Genomic DNA, 17,725 nt, shown 5'->3' with positions numbered 1-17,725 from the left:
GAATCAAAACTTTTCAGCAGTCTCTCTTCTTCTCGTCACTCTGCTTCAATTTCTATTCATATTGTATGATGCTTACCAGTACAGAAAGAGACGTCAGATCTAGAGGCCTTTATGGGGAGAGTCAAATAAATCAAGGTAGAAGCTATACCTATGCCAACCTGTAAAGCAAGTGCAGTATTTCAGTTGGGTCAGTGCAGCTGCCATCTTGTTTCATGCTGTGAAAAAAAATCTACTTTATGGGTTTTAGGGATGTGACACATGTTTGGTCACCAGGAGAGAGACATTGATTCAGTTTGATTCTGCCATGGTGTTCTGACCCAACCTGGTTCCAAGAGAACAAACACAAGACAAAAGCAGCAGCCCCCACCATTTAAGGTTTCATTCACAAAATCTGTTTCTTCAAAGATAAAAGGCTGCTTCCAACTAATTAGCTCCAACAAGAAAGAGCCTTGCCAAGTTGTTCTTCAAGGCTGCCAAAAACCCACAGATAAGAAATAGTTTATAAGAGTTTTCAAATACTAACTATAATGTCCATGAGGCTGAGTTTCAGAGCTTCTTTGCCTTCTGTAAAGAACACTTCTTCAGACCTGGCTTTTATCCTCTTGAGGGAGGGGCCATTACCTTACAGCTTACTCCCAAGTCACCCGTGCTGCTGTAACTGCTCTCTCCTAAGAGCAATCTTGGGTCCATGCGCACTTGGCACAGGGTCCTCAGGAACCTCCTCATCACTGCTGCCAGCCCCCACAATCTCTGAAGGCAGCAGTCTACTCCCTAATGGTCCTGGCCCCTCATCTGAGTCCTCGCTCTCCTCCACTATCCGCACCTGCCGCCGGCTAACCACCTCACATGGTTAGAACTTGATCTGAGGCAGGGGTATCAAATTTGATTTCACTGAGGGCATCAGGGTTGTGTTTGACTTTGGGGGGCAGGGGGCAGTGTGTGTGTGGCCAGGCTGGGCATGGCCAGTTCAATGTCACTGCACTCTGCCAGTGAAAATGGGCTCCTGCACTCCGTTTTTACTGGCAGAGGGTTGCAGGAGGCCATCGCAACTGAAAATGGAGCTCGGGAGCCCATTTTATCTGGCAGAGGCACCATGGCCTGGTCTATTGCTGTTTCCAGGGTGGCCCCATGGGCCAGATTTAAGCACCTCGTGGACTGGATCTGGCTCACGGGCCTTGAGTTTGACACCCCTGATCTAAGGGATGTTTTTTCACAAACTACTGGGAGATAATAATGACATGTTCTCAGAAACATCAGTACAACCAGAATGTATGCTCTGATATATACAATAAAAACATATGATAGCCCAAGGAAACGTGCAGTGGTTTTAAAACAATTCTCGTCTGTCATTCTGTCATTCTGGATAATAAATATGAACAATTTATCTGTTGCTGCCTCCTTTGCTTTCCTTCCACAATTATTTCAATGGTGCTGTGAAGACTCCATTCATAGAACACACAAAAAAAAATGTGGACTTGGAAGGGTTCCTAAGATCATCTAGTCCAAGGCTGTCAAACTCCCAGCCCATGGGCCAGATGCGTCACATGCTGGCCACGCCTGGTTTAGCGAAAGGTAAAAGAGTCCCAATATGTCATGTGACACCGCTGTGACGATGTGAGTTTGACACCTCTGATCTAGCCCAACCTTCAGCCTTGTGCTGAAAACAATCCATGCAAGGTAGCTATCCAGCCCTTTCTTAAAAACTTCAAGAGAAGGAGGATGCAGAACTTCCATACTAGTGTTTCTCAACCTCAGCAACATTAAGATGTGTGGACTTCAGCTCCCAGATTTCCCCAGCCAGCATGCGAGCTGAGGGATTCTGGGAGTTGAAGTCTACACACCTTAATGTTAACTGAATGGCATCTAATATCTCTCTGCCCAGCATAATCTAAAAGGAATGTTGTAGGAATAACATTGCAAAAGATATTCCTAAACAAAAGAAAACTGGAAAATGCTATCTTTCCAGCTGCACAGTCTGGATTTTAAAAAGATTGGTTACCAAAAGATTGCTTACTTCATAACATTATGAGCAATTGCATTGCAATCACATAAGATTACCAGTAAGGCTGGCATGCTCCTTGAGGACTGGTCTAAAATGAAATTGACACATGTATGTTGATGATAAATATAGGCTGGTATCTTAAATTACACCATAAAACATGAGAAGGGAATTTAAGCCAGATTTTTCAAAGGTTAGAGGATTTAAACTGATTTTCAGAACAATAATAATTTGCAAAGAGTCTGATAGTGTAGTAAAAGTATATAATTCCCCCAAGAACGTGGGGCATCTAAGCTTTGTTTTGAAGAAACTTTGGTAACCATTTGTAAGCAGATCCTACCAAGAGCTAAAATCCTCAAAGGTTCCATGTCATCAAGGAAATATATGACTTTGTTTCTTGGGGTTGGATGACAAGGCCAAGCTACTATATCTGTAATAGTGGTTGGCTTGAAATTTCGAATGTGAGCTTATTCCAATCATGCAGAAAGTTTGCAAATATGCACAGAGGGTATGAGAGACTAATAACCCCAATGACCAAAGCTGGAGAGCAAAAATCCAGAGAAGTGCTAGAGATCAACAAAGAGATACAAAACACCCTTAAAATGCTTTGTTACCATCCGATGAATTGCTATCCCATGGATTTCTAAGCCCAGGTGATTGGTAGCTCTGTATTGCATTCCTAAACAGGGCGAGGGCCCTAGAAGATCTATATAATGTATACAATTAAATTTATTTTTTCAACTAGCATTCAATGCACTATATTATATAAAGGAGTTAATAAAAAGGAACAGCAATAATTCCCCCCGAAACTAAACTTCTGCAAAGTCACTTTGAATAGTGAGATGGACAGCATATTAACCAATAAAAAACAATAGTCTTGCTTTTTCCATTGTGTCTCTCTTCTTTCTCAGCTGGAATAATTTGCTAACTAGGATAAGATGAATAGGTGGCTTGTAGAAGAGCCAGTGGCAAGAAGGGGAGAAGCTAGCATCCTCAGCCTTCCCATTTATATGTTCAACCACACTCTCATACTCTGCTTCAATGTGGACCAAGGGGTTCCACATTTGAATTTAGCAATAGCAACAGCATTGAGGTTCATATGTGGCCCCAAAGCACTTTACAGCTGTCTCTGGATAGCTTACTGTGAAGAAGCATCATTTGCACATTCCCCCAAAACAATCTGGGTCAGGATCGAACTCCAGGCTATGGGCAGAATTAGCCTGCAATACTGCATTCTAACCACTGCACCACCAGGGCTCTCATACAAACTTTTTAGCACTTATAATTTTACCTAGTTGGGTAGCATAATGAATTGTCTGCAACAAAAACAACCAGGCTCAGAGGACCCAAAGCTATTCAACTTTGGCACTGAAACTTGGGATAAAATCATATTGAATTTAGCAATAGCAATAGCATTTAGGGTTATATACAGCCCCAAAACACTTTACAACTCTCTCTGAGTAGTTTATAGTGAAGAAGCATTATTTGCACATTGCCCCCAAACAATCTGGGTCCTCCTTTTACTGACCTCAGAAGGATGGAAGGCTGAGTCAATCTTGAGCACCATCAGAGTTTGCCTGCAATACTGCATTCTAATCACTATGCCACCTCATACAAACCTTCTAGCACTTATAATGTTACTTAATTGGGTAACATGATGAAATGTCTACAAGAAAACAACCAGGCTCAGAGGACCCCAAACTATTTAACGTTGGCACTGAAACTCAGGATAAAATAATCTTGTTGCAAACATTGATGACTCTTTCAGTTATATTTATCCTTAATATTTCTTCTGGGCTTTCCATTCAAAGCTTAGTTGGCCAGAGTGAGAATTAGATGCTCTATTGGCGTGATTTAACATGGCTCTCCTTCAATGTGTATTTTCATTTCATCTTATGTAAGCTTTCTCTCTACCCACACATTGATTTAGTATTTCTGGCAGGCTCTTATCTCTCAGCACAACACACCTCAGAACTGTTGCCAGCAGAAACTAGAATAGCCACCTGCTTTTTGTTTTGGATGGAGGATCTAACAATATGCGTATGGTATGACATTTAGCAAATAGGGTAGCTGTTTCAAATACTTGTAATAGCAACAGTGATTAATACACCCCATATTTCAAAAACCATAGGTACTTTCCCAACATTATTCAGTTTTTATCAAAGTAACAGGTGAAACTGTCCTGTTTGAAATTGTTTTTTTAACGTTTTATTAGATTTTTATTTTTAAATAAATATGTTATATATATACATGTATGTATGTATGTATGTATGTATATGTCTATAAAATAAATAAATATCAATATCAATACATGAACAGTGTGGCCCCTGGGTTTAATTCATTTTGATACAAACATCAATAATAATAATAATAATAGTTGCTATATTAATCAAATTTATATAATCTATTAATATACATGGTTTTTAAAAAGTGGTTATTCAATATTTCAATATTCCATGTTAATGCAAATGAAGTTATAAGCATACATGATAATATCATCTTTCACCCTCTAATAATTTCCCATCAAATTATTACTTATATTTGATTATTTAAAAAATTATATCATAATATCCTTTTTCAACCTCCAATCTTTCCATCTAACTATTGCTTCATATAAAGGTGTATATTCTTGTTTCTATCTCTTTGCAAATTTCTAATCAGGCCATCATTATATTAGAAAAAAAGAATGTGTGTGTGTGTGTGTGTGTCTGTATGTGTATGTATGTGTGTGTGTGTATGTGTATATATATATATATATGTGTGTGTGTGTGTGTGTGTGTGTGTGTGTGTGTGTGTGTATTTCTTTCTATCTGTTTAAAATTGTTTTGAACTTCCTTTCGCCTTACCCTCCAGCCCTGGCTTTGAAAAATTCCATGTTGCATTTTGCAGGAGTTTTCTGGAGGTACACTTGTGATATTTCAGTTCAGTTTCTACACAATTCCCAATTCCAGAAGAGAATACTTTTTTATATATAGTCAATCATCTAATTTTATTTGCCTTCCCTGGGAAGACTAATATGTAGACATGTTAACGATGGGAAAAGGAGTAGAATACAGGGTTCCAGCCTGTCCTATTCAATGACTTTCTGCAATACCATTCTTGACATTCTACATTCTTTATATTCTGCAGAACACTGAAGAAACAGCAGCCTACATACACATAGTTTCAGGGGTGGGTTTCTACCAGTTCTGTCCACCTCTGTAGAACCAGTACCTCTGAAGAGCAGCAGACATAGCCGCCCACCCGGGCTCTTACCTGACCTTTATTTCCTGATTTTTTCAACTTCAGCTGCCGTGCGAGGCACAGCTGCAGTTTAAAAAGCAGGAAAAAAGGGCTTTTTGAAAGGCTGCTTCTCTGCACGCAGCATGCTGATGACAATTTACAGGCGCGCGCTGCAGCGTGCAGGGAAGCACATCATAAATCACTGAACCACGTAAATGACCTGAACTGGTAGTTAACCCTGTCGGATCCCACCCCTGCATAGTTTCCTCTACAGAATTCAAACCTCATTGACACAGAGCTACTAGTTAAGTGGAAGAACTTGCTGTTAAGTGGAAGAACTCTGCACCAAAGGTGCAGAGATAAGAACCAGTTAGGAAAGTGACTTTGGTGTGGAATAACACAGATACATTCTAAGTCAATTTTTCCCAACTTCATGAACTCTAAGATATGCAAACTTCAACTCCCAGATTTATTTAGCCAGCTTGCTCAGTAACCCACCAATGAGAAGATAGCTAAGCAAGGGAGCTTAGTTCAACCTTCTTCAGCCTGGGTAAATTCTACTTATTTTGGACTTTAATTTTAAGGTAATGGGCTGGAAATTCTGAAATGACACTTTTTTGAAGGATGTCCAGGTTGGGGAAATTCATGTACACTATCAATACTTCATCTTCTCTGTCCAAATTAGCTTGGGCATCCTTTAAGTAATGCAGCACACCTGTAAGTATTATATATATCTTGCCAGTTGGCAAACGAAAAAAGAAGGAAAGAAATAGAAAGAAAGAAAAATTAAATTGGATAGGCTGCTAGACTTCTAAAATATTACTCATTGGTGATGTTAACTGCTAGGATCTTCTGTTAGATAAATCAGAAAAGTGTTATTTTAGTCACTCTGTCTTTGTGTTGCATTTTTTTGAGGGATAATAGAATATATTTTCACTTAAATAATGTATACTGAAGCATATGACATGATTTTGCCAACCATATCAACTGAGAAAGATATTGTCCAATACCCTCTTTCTTAACGATGATGACACCCAAATGACAAAATGTGCATGAATGTGTCATGATGTGAATGCTGCTCTTTTGAATGAGTGTTGCAACACTGCATGCAAATACAAAGGAGGAATACTTTGAATAACAATGACATGATACACATACCTACCCCCCTGTGGATACTTGTTGGAATAGCCATGCAACAGGGACAAATGAGTTGCCTGCACATATTTTGGCATCCTGAAGAGCCCTCTCTGATTCAGTAGATAAAAGTTAATGCCTCTTTTTTTAATACATAGCCTAACAATAATGAACATTAAAAGAATAGAAATGAAACTTTATTGTCACTTTGAATGTATACTATTGGCATACATTAAAATGAAATTTCGTTGCATACTGTTCTCAAAGGGTCATCACCTCCAATGTACACTACATAACCATGACAGAACAAACAAACAAATAAATACAAAATTATGCATATACCCACGTATACTATATGACACAGAGAAACAACACAATCTAGTTCGGATGTATACAATCTAGTTCGGATGTACATGGAGAGAAAAATTTATCTTGTGAGTAATGCACATGTAGTGCACGATTAAACAAGAGAATTTCCAGTCTCTCTTATTTCTTTGTCGGTAAAATATAAATTCAACACAGAAATAATTTGTCGCATAAGCGACTGCCCGTGAAGGCTCCTGGATTGGGGCTGAAAGGCAAAAGCGGCAGCAGTATGCTCCGTCCCATAATTGGGTAGACCAGATTGCCCTGATAGACTGGTTTCACTGGGAAAACACTTAAGAGAACTTTCAGAAAAGATTGCCTGGTGCCCCCACATGCAGGACTTGGCCCTGCTCAGTTTATCCCATTTCTCTAACTCTTTACCTGAAAGTAGCAGTCATCTCTCAAGTTTGTAGATCAGTTTTTAGATCAGCCTTATATGGCTGGTTCTAGATTTGCTCACTGAAACTTCATAGGAAGGAGAAGGTGCATACATGCAGCCCTTGGCTGAAGATTAGAAATCCAAACATTACTTTCTTAGCATGACACTTGAGCATCTGTATTGAAAATAGAACTGTTGGAGTTCCGGTTTGTCAGGCTTCGGAGGCGGCAGGAATTCACGTTTGTGCGTGATCCCTGCCGCGCTCGCTGCCGGAGTGCCTTCGATCCAGTTGGATTGGGAGGCTATAGTTATCCTGTAGGGATAACTGAAGAGAGGAGAGATCCAGGCAGCGGTCTGGGGGCATCGCAACCCCCTTCCCCAGCCGGCTTAACTCCCTTTTCCAAAGGTGGTGGAGCGGCGGTCAGCCATGGCCGCCACAAAGAACCTCTCAACTGGACAAGTTTTGTGCAGGAGGAAGTTGAGAAAGTGAAAGCTTTTGGCTGAACGGGGACAACAAGCAACACCTGAATACCCTGGAACTTTGGCTTTTTAAGTGATACATTGTTCCCAAGAGGATCGCAAAGCTGCAGTTGAAAGTGAAAGTGAAAGCTTTTTTTCTCTCCTCACTTTCTTTCCTATGGAGACAGCAGATGGAAATTGGAAATACCCACTTTGGCAGCAGAAGGTACTAATTTTGAAAATTAAAGCCAAGGGGACATTAGATTTCTAAACACTGGCATTTAAAAATTAAAATCTTTTTGCTATAAGTGGGAAGGAAGAGAGGTAAATGATTTATACCAAGATTTGTTGAAGGAGACTGCTTGGAGCTTATAAAATCAGAGATTAAATTGCAATAAAACTTCCAAAAATTACCTTGGAATTGTGTAATTGAATTCTACCCCAGGAAGAGAAAGTATTAAAAGAAGAAAGTGCTAAATAAAACAGTTTGTGCTGACTTTGATTGCTTGATGACTTTGGGACTTTTGTAAACTATCTTTTGAAAGACTAAAAAAAACATTTGGATTGTTTAAAAAAAATTTTTCACAATGGTATCTGTTGAAGAATTGAAAATGGAATTTGAAAAGTTAAAAGAAGAGGAAGAAGAAGGCAAGGGCTCTTTTGGATCTATTTTTCGCTTCTTAGAAATGGCGATTTCTACTTATCAAGAAATGCAACAACAAGAAGGCTGGGATGATGAAGAAGAAGCCATCTTTAATGGACATATAATTTTAATTGAGGAAGAAAAGAGTAAAATGGAAAAGAAAATGGAGAATTTAAGTTCTAAAAAAACAACCAAGAAAGGGAAAATAAGGTGAAAAATCGATATAATGTCGGAAAGCAACAGAAAAGAGGAATACAACAGAGAGGGGAGACTAAGAGGCTGGAGATTGAGAGAGAGGGGGGTAAAAAGGCTAGACTTGACAAGGAAGGAAGGGAAAAAGTGAAGAGAAGTTATAAAGGCTTAAAACAAGATGTTAAAAAACAGTTTTTTTTCAGAGACAAAGGGTAAAATATAATCTAAAAAGAGATTCTGCAAAAGTACATAAGATTGTATTGTAGTATTTGTATTTGAAATAGTTAGAAAATTGGAATAACATATGTGTTAATAGAACATTGTAGGGAATGTGTAAAATGTCTAAGAATTAACTAATAGAGTTTAATTAATTAATTTGTTATGGAATATTGTTTTTACCATACTATAAGTTCATTATGTTTTTTATTTTAAAATGTTATGTAGAATGTACTAAGCAGAATCAGAATGGAAATTATGTATTATTTTAAGTGTTAAATTTGTGGGAAAGATACAAAGGTGTAATACTTCAACCAGTGATTACAGGAAAAAGTTTGTATTAAAGAGAAAAGATAAATAGATAATTGAAAAAGAACGGACAAAAGATACAAGTATAATGATTTAAATTGAGATTAAATAAATAAAATAGAATTAAGAGAGTGAAAAGAGGGGAGAAGACATATGGAAAATATAGAATGTTAAATAAGATATGAAATAGTATATAAGGTGAGCATGAATTTGATTTATGTCTGTACAAAAAGTTGTAACCCTGGGTTAAGCTGCTTTCTAAAAAGAAGTTTTATGTCTTTATGTTATGTATTTTTTGTTTATGTTTGTTTATTGAGAATTAATAATGTTGGATAAGAACATATGAAACAGTAATAATATGAAATATAGTAATATGAAATAGATGAAAGTATAAGTTTAATGAATAAAATTGAACAGAAGTAAAGGAAGAAACAGTGAGAAGTTGGAAAAAATAATAAGTTATGAAGTTGAATACATAAGATGCATATTAAATTGTGTTTGTATGGAAATGTGATAATTTAGAATTATTTTGTACTTAAATAAGATGTTTTATTTGTTTTGATAAGTAGTTCTTAGAAAAGATGTTCTATGTTCTTACGTTTTATGTTTTCTTTATCTGTGTATTGTCTTTGAAAATTAATAAAATTAAAAAAGAAAAAGAAAATAGAACTGTTGGAATGAGATATTTATTTACATCGCTAGCAGTTAACATAGAAGCAGAATATTTGTTCAGTTGGTTAAGGGAATTTAATAGTTATTCTTTCAGGATTTTGCTCCATTTCAGTAAGTGGTCTAACTATAAGGTCCTTGAAGCTTTCTGAGCTTGATTGTTTTCTTGCAAATGTTTCATTATCCAACTAAGTAAATCATCAGTGCTCAATGGCCTAATTCTAGATGGCAGATTTGATAGTTGTTCACCTCTTCTTTTATGAACAGTCTCTTGAAAACCCTGTCTTCTTCATGGAACTCTACAAATTGGTAGTCAGAGAGTTTCGTGAGAAGTTCAATTGTACTTAATATGCTACATTATCAGCTTTCAAATGTGAAAAAGGAATGTTTGTGTTAGATGCACTTTTATTTCTGTCATTAAAAACAGAAGTAACATTTTCTTGCATTTATTCTTCAAATCTACATCCTCTCTTTCTGCTTGTACAAATAGTAATGTAGAAACACCATGAGGAGGTTTACAACAATGAAACAAAAAGTAAACATAAACATAATACAAGTAATATCAATTAAGAATTTATAGCTTGCCAAAATTGCTAATGGGAATCCCACCAGGTAGCTTGTTACTGGGTATTTAACACCAAAGAATATAAAATAGAATGTTCTTTATTGGACAAGTGTGATTGGCCAATAAAGTATATATAAACATAAAGTATATTTATGAATGAATTTATATTCCAATAAACTTCTTGAGATAATGAATTAGGAGATGAAAACATAGGGTAAACTTATGAATAACTAAGTCCACATGACATTGGTTCAGAGTGAAAATTGGAATCCTTTGGTCTTCAGTTTATAATAGTTTAGCTAGTTACTTCATCTTGTAATACAAAGAAGGTTTGGCACCTGTTGTTCTTTCTTTCTTGGACTCATCCTATAGGAATATGAGAAGCTAAAAGATTACTATAATAAGAATGTGGGGCAGGACAGAACAAGTGGCTGTGCTTATCAAATAATCTGCACAGAACCTGGAATTTGGAAGTTCGTTTCTCAATAGATTAAGACTTCTTGAGCTTAAAGAATATTGAGAATTCCAGGCAATTACCTGTTTCTCTTTCTCATTGCTCTGTAGGTTACTATGTACTGGATGCTTTGAAGCAGAATCAACTTTCTGGAAAAAAAAATATAGAACTACCCTCCCTGATTCAGAATTCTTGACATTCTTATAACCAAGTCAGATCTGGATCTGAAAATATGTAAATCTAAACATATTCTTGCCTCCCTACCCCCAATACCTAAATAACCTCAACTGAATTCTGCTCATCGGCTTAACCCCACTTAAATAGGAAGCCTGTGACATCACTGCTTATGTTACCAATGTTCTCCTCCCTCAGACTACTTTAGTTCCAGCAGCAGAATTCTCACACAGACAGCATTGGATGATGAGAACAAGCTGAGAAGCTCTGGGCATCACACTCTGGTGCTCCATCCGTCGTCTGCAGGTAGAGCAATAGATGCATTTGATATGCCTAGATCTTATTTCTTCTTCAAAGAAAAAAAAAGAAAACTAACATTCCCCCTGAGGTTTAAAGCTGTAGGAACTTCTGGCTTTCCCATTGTATTTATGTTTCCAGGAAACTTTTAATGATGTATAGTGTTGACATTCTTTGTTTCTTATTAAGGTACTATTACTAATCATTGGACATAATACTTTATTAGGGACACAGGATTATCCTTATGTACATATTTAGAATGGAGGTTCAGTGAAGCTGAATGAACCAGGAACACTGGTTGGATTTGATGGGACAGGGTCATTAGAATTCTAATATTGCAAGGCCATGCAGATTTACCTTTCACAGAACTAACATAGAAGCTGAATAACATAGAAGCTGAATTTAACATAGAAGCTGAATAATAACCTGAATGGAATCTCAGCTTGTTGGTGGACCAACTCAGGAGCTTTAGGCAAGCTTCCATCTCTCAACCCAAGACTTTTGCAGAACAGACAACATTAATTAGTGTTATATCAATGAAGATTCCCAGATATCCACGGCAACTGGACTTCTTTTCTTATTGGTTCGAAATGTTTGGCTGCTTATCCAAGTAGCTTCTTCAGTCTGAGCAAATTGGTCAGGGGGAACCAGCCGACCAGCTACTTGGATTGAAGAAGCTACTCGATAAGCAATGAAATATTTCAAATCAACAAGAAAGGAAATCCAGTTGCCATGGCTCAACTTCCAAACATTAGTTAGTGATGTCCCTTAGAAGACTCTCAAGCATTACTATGGACCTTATACTTTTCAAATGTTTATTATGTTTACAGCTTTGTGCTTTGCTATATTGCTCCCCACTTAATAGTACTAACATAAAAATACTATTGTAATGTTTTGTCAAGTTAACCTATAGCTGGGAGATACCTTAGCTGTGTATCCTTTCCTGGATACATGGAACTGTGAAATCAGTGTAGGAATTTGGTAGAACTTAGTTTCTTCACTTATGGATCATGTAGAAAGCTTGAAAATTTAAATACATAAATCAAACTCAAGATCACCGAACAAAATGAAAGTATTTGATGCTCAGATTATTTTGCAAGATGTTCCTGTAGCCTCTTAATATTCTTTAATTCCTAAAATAAATGGACTAAACTACTATTAGGGCAAAAAAGTATGGAAAAAAACATTCACACAATTGCAGAATATCTAACTAGTTTATCTTAAACTTGTTGTTCCAAATATGGCACTAGGAATTTCTTGCTTCCTGCAAATATAGAGCTGTAGTCCTGCATATGCAAGAAATAAATGTATTAAATAAATATAATACATAAATGCAAAAATTAATAAATAAATGTAAACTTATGGTCCTCAAATATCAGAAAAGCACCAGGCTGGGAATGCTATTTGTCAGGGTATTAATCAGGGAGAATAAAAAGAGTTAATGAATCTTGAATAATAGCTATGCTATTTTTAAGAATTATTCTTTTACATGTCTTTATATGGCCCAGGGACCATATCTGAAAAAGGACAAAGGAGAGGGAGGGGCAAAGAATATTAATTTCTTTTCTTAACTACATGAAAGATTACAACTTTTCCAAACAATGGAAATGACAGTTCTTCCCAAGATAAATTTCTAACACAAATGTATGAAGGGAATCAAAAGAGAGAATGCAATCACTGCAGTAATTTACATCCAATCAAGAAATCTATATGAACGATGGCATGAAATTTAATGCTGCCTATTTTGCCTTGATTAAACTCCTTTGCAGAGACTTCTATGCATATCAAATATCCACTGTCCTATATACTATAAAGCTTAGTGTGTGCTGCAAATTTGGTCTAAAAAATATGAAAGGTAAGGCTACCATTTGCTCACCTAGAGTTTAACTGTACCTTAAAGCAAAACTGACATGATGATTAAATCAGCACTGTAGGTAGGAGAACCAACAAAGATCCTCTAATTTAAAGGCTATCTTGTTGCAAGACTACTGGCTTTTTCCAGCATCAATTTCTGTAATAACTGAGCAGAGTTCTTTAGACCAAGATGCTTGGAAAAGCCCAATAGGCATGGAATTCTCTTACATAAAGAGGGTGGTGGGATTATTATTCATTTCATTCTACATTCTGTGAGGGTTACTGAGGTCATGGCAGCAATTTGATCAAAATAGGGCAGAATCAGAATTACTTCTCTTTTTCTTTTCATTTGGGAGTTATGGTTATATTCTGGTTCATGTCAACAATGCAGTGGATGGAGGCATAGTCTTTGAAGACCTTTCAGCCTCCCCAGTTGTCCTTCCCTAGGAAGGGAGGGATGGAGGGAGGGAGGAAGGAAGGGAGGGATGGATGAGGGAGGGAGGGGGTGGGAGGGAGGGAGGGAGGGAGGGAGGAAAGAAAGTCCTGCCTATACCTAGCAGGACCTTTCCAAGATAGTCCAAGATTCCTAGCCATGTAATTCTGACTCCTTTGGAGGGTATCTGATAGGGAAATATTTCCTTTAAGATTTCATTGCAGGTCCTTCACAGCTTTGACATTTTTCCTAAGAAATAAACTTCAGATATGTAAATCTCCAGCATCTGCAAACTTGAACTACATCTGCAGCTGCATATTCATTAACATTTGTGGTCAAGATCATAAACCCAAACCCAGATCTCTACTGTTGCTAAGAAAAATGACTATGAGATGAAAATCTTTTCTTGTCTTATGAAATGTCTGTTTACTACTTTGTAGGCTTTTAAAAGTAGCGCTATCTTTTATATGTTTGCTTTAAAATAAGCTCCATTTAAGTGCAATGAGACATATTCTTAGGGAAGTGAATATTAGGATGCAGTCTAATACTTCCAGTAGAAACATATGCATGCTTGTTCAAAAATAAGGCCCATTGTATCCAAGCAGTTAGGAAGTGAACTGTGGTCTTATAAGAAACATCCTGTTGGTTTCATTCTCTCATTCTCCAATTTAATTAATCTGACTGTCTGCAACTTCCTCAACTGAGGAGATAAAAAATGGCCCAGATCTCAGTAAATCTTAAATCTCATGAGTGTTTTGCATTCCCTTGCAGCTCTTGTGATGCACTGAAGGGAGGGAGGGATGTTCTCAAAAGATCACACAAGCTTTTGGGATTGAGATTGATGGGGAAGGATCTGCGCAGGAAAAGGGATGATGCAATAGTTAAGACTTCTGTGAAGAAGTGAATGCGCCTTCTATAACACCATACATTGTTTTATTATAAAGGTCATTTGGATCAATGGAAGAAGGCTACTATATTTTCATTGCCCCATATTTGGTAATGGATTCTATTTTTCATTTTGTATGGACTTTGAACTTCCTAATGCAGGGTTCACACCCTTGAAAAGAACTGGCCTTGCAGAAAAGTGAGGAAGGAAATCAATGCTAATCTTCTCTTTAAATAAATGATTTCTCTCCCCTCTTTTACAATGAAGAATAAAACTCAATTGATAACTTCTCAATGTCCCAAGATGCGGAGCTTTAGTATTCTTATTTTCAGTATCCTTAATCTGAATTACTATTTTTGATTGCTGTTTTGTGTTCTGCTTTGCTTGTGTGTCGGTTTTGTTATGTTCCATTTGTGTGCATAGCTTTATCTGGGCTCCCCCTCCATTGTCCTGGAGTCCTCTAGATGGAGGGTGATCAAGAAATATTTTTAATTACTTCAGTGCAAACCATTTATAGCCCTGGCCATGCATACAGATGGATTAGATGTCTAGGTAATTTCAGTTTGGCAGTCTCTAGACAGGGTTCATGTGCTCAGATCAGATCCCATCAAAATACATTTGATACTACTACCTTTTTAATCACCCTGATTATCACAGAGACATCCTGTTGACTGGGAAGTCTGAGAGTCAAAATCCATTAATACAATGGGCAACGGGTTGGAGATGGTAAGTCTAACCATATGGAGAGATACTCACTTGCAACTTTCTGCTGGTGTTGGAATTAACATAGTAACAAAAGGACAGTGTTGGAAGGGACCTTGGAGGTCTTCTAGTCCAACCCTCTGCTCAGACAGGAAACCCAATTCCATTTCAGACAAATGGTTGTCCAATCTCTTCTTAAAAACTTCCAGTGTTGGAGCATTCACAACTTCTGGAGGCAAGTTGTTCCAACATGAGTTCTAACTGTCAGGAAATTTCTCCTTAGTTCTAAGTTGTTTCTTTCCTTGATTATCCACCCATTGCTTCTTGTCCTATCCTCAGGTGCTTTGGAGAATAGACTGACACCCTTTTCTTTGTGCTGTCTTCTCTATTTTCCAAAATGTTTCAGGAAAATTGCAATTATTGATAGTAACACTTTGCTACCATATCAACAAAGTATTAAAAGTGATGCATTGTGGATCTTAAGTATGTTAAACTTTTGAATTATCGATTTCACTATCTGAGATATCTCTGTCTTTTCGTTTGGCAAATATTTACGTGTAGTTGGATCCCATTTTGTTCTTTAAACATGTCAAAACTGAGCAAATATGTGGCATGGGATTATGATATGGCTTTCATCTTTCTAATCTCAAGGAAGAGGCAGGACAAGTCTTCATGCCATCTATATGGGTCACTTGATTTCTTGTTTGAAATTTCACCAATTTGATGTAATGTCATTCCTTTCAATAGCACTTCAGTAGTGCAATAAGATAATATAAAATGAGATTGACATCCATGTTGTTTTTTTGGCAACAATACAGAAATGGTTTTCAACCACTCAGTCTATTAGATTTTCTGCTGGTCTGTCATTCATTAGATTTGGCACTGCCTTGCTGTTTGAAGTTAGCCAAGGTTAATTAGGTATTTCAATTAAATTATGCTTTTATGAAACATTTTTGAGAAAGGAAAAAAAGAGGCAAGAAAGGGCAGCTAAACACTACATAAATAGAGCATTTACAGGTAACATGGAATTAAGAATGTTCAATATTACATAGATTTTAAATAAATATACTGTATCATAAAAATTGCAGGTAGTTATTAAAATCTAAGCCATATATAAGTATCAACAACAATAATCCACAGTAAATAAATCAAACAAAGAGATTAGGAGTCACCGAATTTCCATCCAAACAGCTGAAGATTTATTCTCATTTAACTTATCACTGAAGATATAAGAATAGTAAGAGTTTATGTTAAAAGAAATGTAACATTCATACAAGGTACAAGACCATTATAGAATTATAATTCCCAAATGGGTTAGCTATTCCAAGCTGCTGTTAGACAATAGTAAAAGTCAATGGTTAAATCAATATTTTACAAATGATCTTGGACAAATCTGCCAATAAAATGAAAAAAAAACATAGTAGTGTTTGGCAATATTTAGTTAGTAACAGCCTAAGAAAATAGATGCTTAAAATCTATTGTTAAACTATTTATGATAACCTTTTGTTCTGAAATGCTATTACTGACAACTATTGAAATATTATATACAATAAGTAATATTCAATACAATTAAGTAATTAATTGTAAATTCATTTTAACATTGTTAAAATAGTTATTGAACAAATAGTACCATGAAAAAGATGCCTTGCTTGCCTATCTTTTCCATAATATTTAAATATTTTTATTCATGTAAAAATTCTTGCATTTTTTAGTTGTATTATGCAAGGGGGAAACCAAAATCTCACCAATCATGGGTCCTTCTACCTCAAGGATGGATCAAAAATAGGTCAAAATCAAAAGTAGATATGTGGGTAAATCTGAAATAGCTTATCAAAGGATTTTCAACTTCAACCCACACATTTTTCTTCACGTTCCCAGATCACATTCCCATTCCCAATCAAACAAAGAAATAAATTGTAACCAGCAATAGACTATTACATCCCAAAACTACTGAGTTTTCATTTTCAGAACAGAATTCCTAGAGTCGAGATCTAATAAAATATATATTTTACATCGGGATAGATACTTTTAAATCTTGAGTTCCAGTAAAACAGACTAACAATACAGGCATCCAAAATATACCCAAATTTCAATGATTTTCTTCCAAGAAAGAAACTCACACCCTAGTACAAAAGCAATTTCAAGTGGAAATTTGGCATGTTCACATTTCAATGGAAAACACATTAAAGGCAAGCTAGTTCTAGTATTTGCTTATTGAGAACCAGTTTCATACAGTGGTTAGGGCACCCAGCTGGAAACCAGGAGACTATGAGTTCTAATCCCATTTTAGGTACAAAGCCAGCTCAGTGATTTGGGCCAGTGACAGTCACTCTCTCAGCCCTAAGAAGAAGGAAATGGCAAACTACTTCTGAAATCTTGCCACAAAACCTGTTGGTACTTACACAGGCAGTTGCCAAGAGCCAACAATGACTTGAAAGCATGTCTACACAGACAGACACACAGATACACAGACACACATATGTTCTAGTATTTGGATTTTAACCATGATATACTTTTGAAACAGCTGAAAATGGGCCTCAAAATACATGGAAGGAAACCTGTGCTTCCTTTCGTTTTAATGATGATAAGAATGTAATCACTAATAACTTTTCAGTGTTCAAAGTTATGGTTTCGTGTATACAAAACCATAAAAACCAAAAATAATTGCAAATCTAAATAGCATTCTCACGAAGGCTATGTTTGTTGGGGCAGCTGGGTGATGTCGACAAGAAGGCTTGTGGTTTGATAGAAACTGAAGAAGGTGATAAGCTG

General features: G+C 36.6%; 1 protein-coding gene across 3 annotated transcripts in view; it reads left to right on the top strand.

The window, feature by feature from the left end:
- Nucleotides 1-17,725, top strand: part of SLN (sarcolipin) — a 30,504-nt gene that overhangs the window by 11,998 nt on the left and 781 nt on the right. The window contains exon 2 of one of the 3 annotated variants that reach the window (XR_015744268.1): nt 10,980-11,087. The gene's annotated coding sequence lies outside the window, so the exon portion shown is untranslated. Of the gene's footprint in view, nt 1-10,963; nt 11,088-12,796; nt 12,934-17,725 lie in introns of those variants that run through there. The other 2 variants (XM_026721034.2, XM_087937117.1) reach the window with 2 other exon arrangements.

The sequence above is a fragment of the Pseudonaja textilis genome, chromosome 7, assembly GCF_049901715.1.
Source record: "Pseudonaja textilis isolate UNSWEBS1 chromosome 7, rPseTex1.2, whole genome shotgun sequence".
NCBI classification, from domain to species: Eukaryota; Metazoa; Chordata; class Lepidosauria; order Squamata; family Elapidae; genus Pseudonaja; species Pseudonaja textilis.
Note: the sequence above shows the minus strand (reverse complement) of the source record. Positions and strands in the feature narration are given on the sequence as shown.